Source organism: Semicossyphus pulcher, unplaced genomic scaffold (genome assembly GCF_022749685.1).
Source record: "Semicossyphus pulcher isolate SPU_LCO1_2020_fin unplaced genomic scaffold, fSemPul1.0.p SCAF_12, whole genome shotgun sequence".
Lineage (NCBI taxonomy): Eukaryota > Metazoa > Chordata > Actinopteri > Labriformes > Labridae > Semicossyphus > Semicossyphus pulcher.
In genome coordinates, this window is record NW_027211626.1 from 7,315,660 (window position 1) to 7,320,196 (window position 4,537).

The following is a 4,537-nucleotide window of genomic DNA, read 5'->3' on the forward strand; positions in this document are numbered from 1 at the left end:
CTGCCGCTGCTTTCCTCCCATCACAACTCTCTCCACTGCTAAACGGGGATGTACAGAAACTCTTGGAGCAAACTTTTCAACAAAACATCTACTCCTCTTTCTTCTCTGTGGACCTCTGCTATCTATTTCCTCCTCTCCTCACCGCTGCTATTTGTCACCTCTTGGCTCCCGGCCCCCTCTGGACTATAAAGACGCACACAGGGAGCATGCTCGCTGGGAGCTACGGGGTTCAGAACTAACTGAACTAACTCACACCCGCAGAGCCCTCACGTCATTACCTGGCACTTATCTTAGTGGGACCTGAACTGAGGCCAAGTCAATAAGTGGAGCTGCGGCACATAAACCTCTGCACATACAGCAGACAGATCTACTGGCTGCACAGAGCACAGTCATTAGAGACACGCTGAGGCCCCATCTGTATCTCCACAATGCCACCATGTTAATCCTTACTATGTCACTCTCATTCTTATTATGGGCTTACTGGGATGCTGAGAAACACCAGGTCTCCAAGCTTTAGGTTCTGTGTGTGTGTGTGTGTGTGTGTGTGTGTGTGTGTGTGTGTGTGTGTGTGTGAGAGAGAGAGTAGCGCTGCGTCCAAAAAGGCAGTTGGGTACGGGAACATATGCCAGACCATCTGTCTCTGATGGGAGGAAATATTGTGTTAACTATGAATAGCACAACAGCACAGTGAAGAAAATAAACACACGTGTTTGTGTGTCAGAGCACAAGAACAGGCAGGAGCTAATTAATGTACAGAAGCCAGAAGGTAGCTTGACTTTGCAATTGAGAATTTGCTTACCACTTACTGAAGACGTTTTAAATGGACATCAGGTAACAATATTTACTGCTAAAATTGATCTCAAACTCAGTATTTATTTATTTATTTATTATTCAAATGAAACAGTGGGCTGCTTACACTAACATGAAGACAAACAGGACAATGTGGATTCTCATGGAGCATGTTTTCTTTCTGAAATAAATAAAAAAACACTCAAATCAAAACTCAATAGTTTACTTAGTGTTGTCCTAGCAAAGTTTTAAATGTGTAAGTTTTACAAAGTGGCTGGAAAAGGTTATTTATCCATTTTTATTTGAAACTTTGCCCCCTAATATAAATTAAAGGATAAGCCTGGTGATGATCCCTATTTTTATGACTGTCAAAAACTCCCTCACCCTGTTTGTTGCATTGAAGCACACTGGATCCTACTGAACTAATTAGAAGTATACAGTACAAAAAATGTATATATATTTTTCCTGAAACAGTTGGACACTGTTGTGTTTAGCAAACGTTACTCCAACAGAAGTAAACTGCAGGATGTTATACGACAGCATTTTCAGTTGATTCCAACCAATTGTGCAGGATTGACTCAACATATCCAGTGCTGTGTACTTTTCAGTCGCTCCAGGAAGTTGCAAAGTTGTGATTCTGCAAATTCAAAAATTGCCGCCTTTTTTTCTTGACCTTGCAATTTTGGCCGATCATGCCTTGTCCTTAAGCGCATGAAGTCATTTATGTCACCAAATCTTACTTGATATTTAAAATATTAATACCCTGAGGTCTGCTATGTCTTGAATATGTTTCTAAGGCTGCATGCTAGATACAGACCTGTTTCTGCTGTGAAGCAGCTGATCCGTGTGATCGTCTCACTTTCATGAGCTTCCTAATCCGACCTCGAACTACAGAGTCTTTACGGAGACTCTATACAGTAATTCCATGATAACAATCCACCACTCAACTTCTTGTGATCATTTAATTATGTTACCTTGTTGAAAACTGTTAGCTGTCCACTTCCTGATGCCTTGTGTTGAGACTACTGACCAATCTAAGACTGTGTTCCGAACTTTCCAGCAACCAGAGGATCTGAAATCAGTAACAAATAGTCTTTGTACAGTGAGAAAGTAACCTCCCTGTCTCTTATAAACTGTTTTATGCTGCTGCAGCAGCCGATATACAGAGTAGAACAGAGTAAATTTAATAAACAACATGTAGATTCTCGTTTCCGCCCATGGATAGCAGTGAATGTGCACGTTGACTTTAATATCATTCAGTTTTTACACACTTTATTTGGTGTCTTGTCACAGAAATCGGCTTTATTGACTTGTATTGTAACTTTATTTAAAAGCTGCCGTAAAATGAGGCATTTTTTGCTGCAACAATCACAGGAAATGCTGCGAAATCGTGGAAGGACAAACTATAACTCTTATTATTAATATTATTAACAAATAAACATATTGTTAAGGTCAAGATCAAGGACACAAAGACGAAAGGAAGAAGGTGTTGATATTTGGGGTGGAGAGGCAGCAACTTTCATTCGCATATTAGAATAAGCTCACTTCCCTCGTTACTGTAATGTGTAGCAGGTAATTCACTACAGCTCATGATTAGGCCCTGCACTTTTAAATTGCAGTAAAGTGCATGGAAAACCTTTATTTGTTATTTAACAATAGTTGCCAGATGTTTCTTAAAAACTTTTAGGGAATTGACCAAAAATATTTTGGCAGAAAAAAGTTGAGCAAAAACAGAAAACATTGTTTTCCATGAAATGTTGACAGCACATGGACTCAGAGATTTTTGCTTCTACTTATTCTGCAGGGGAGCATCAGATCTCCTGTGATCCCAGTGCAGAAACAAAACCCCCGAGTTATCCAGTATTAGCCCATGATCAGCGTCTCAGCAGGGGATAGATTAGTCATCAAGGGTTGGCCTGCACAGCCCTCCAGAGGTAGGGATCGAGTGTAAGTGTGTGTGTGTGTGTCTGAGTCATAGATTTCTCCCTATACACTCGCTGAGGCAAGTGTTATATTTTTTGGACATTTTTAGCTCTAATCCTCTCACATTCCATTTAAGAAAGAGCACCGAACTCAGCCCCTTGACATCAGTTTGAGTCCGCTAATGAGTTGGACCCAAACCACCGATGCCACCTGTAAATATCAAACATGTCAGCTGAGATTTAGAGACTGGACTTGTTTCTCTCGGAGACATTTTTAATGAAGACGAAGAGGCACCGGAGCATGAAAAACTAATAAACAAACCATGATGGATGTGTTAAAGCAATTAAAATGACTCACCACGGATCTGTGCTGGATCCACGTCGACGATGTTGTCATGCTTTCTGTGTGTAAGCCAAAGAATCTGTGGAGGGAGAGGTACCGAGGGTTCAGCAAGATCGTGTCAACTCCAGGCAGATACTTAAATATTTCTATCTTCACAAAATATGTCAACGAGGTCCGACTGAGAGAAGCTATTGTAAAGACAGAAAGGAAACTTTTTTTATCATCTGGATCATGCTCTTAAAGTGTATCAATAAGGACTGATATGTAAGCTCACAGTTTGCATGAACAAGAAGATCCACACGTGTTTATAAAAAATTGCACGCTTTAAAATGGACATAGCTGTTTCACACTCTATTGCCCACATTCTCCTACTTAACCTCCACAATGTTAATAACACTGTTGTCATTTCTTGTTAGAGACATGTCGTGTGAATCCAGTTTGTATATTTTCCTATAAATGTGTTGAAGTGGGTCGCGGCAATTCTGCTAAGTCTGAAAGGTTTGTGAACAGAGCAGGACACCACTGAAGATTGTTCGACATTCAGCATCTCCTAAATGTATGTACAGTACATGCAATGTGCAACCAAACATACTGTGTGCAGTATTTAATGTATGTACTCTGCATATTCAAACATTCAGGGGTCTCTGAAATAACACATTTACACAAGACTCAATTCAGAGATGAAGCCTTTCTGTGTCCAGTGAAACTGGAGTTTAATCCACGTGTGAGGTACTGCTGAAGAAAATAAATGAAAATACAATGACAATTAAAGTGATGGATTACTTCACTTAGCCAATTTAGATGTACATGGAACAGGCACGTGGGATCAATCTCGGATCCCATCGACTATAGCCTGACGACGATATGGCCTCTTGGGACAACGGTGCACGTGCCGGAGCGTGTCGCCAGCGGTTAGCGCTAAACGACTTCCTGCCGCATTGTTTACAGAAAAGAAACCTCTTTTCTTGTGATTGACTTTAATTAACGGGTCTTACCTTTGCCGAAACTTCAGCATCATGATGCAGATTTGTAAAAACTCAAAATGAAGCTTTGTCAGGTCTGTCCTCAAGAGCAGAAGAAAACTACTTTTAAAATGTTCGTTTGTTGAACGGAGGTCGGGAAATCTGAACGCTAAACGGCTTTCGTGTCTTTCATTTATTTCAAGTTGAAATCAGATCTAGAACGGATTGTTAGCTGAACTTACATGCAGATGTCTGTTTATAGAGATTAATAAGAAGGTAAATCGTTGTCAGATAGCCGCTGATGGGAGACTGGTTGTCATTACAGCGAATTACTTTCCGCCTGCTTTTGCTCTCCAAACGGACTGTTTTTCCTGCATACGCCGCAGCCTGCTGATAAGTGATTGGTCAATATTACTCGGACCACAAGTGTACTGGAAACCAGAGCACTTGTCGTCCCGGAAATCCACGTCCCTGCCTGCAGATTCTACATTTATATGTAGAATCTGTAAATAGAGATTTGT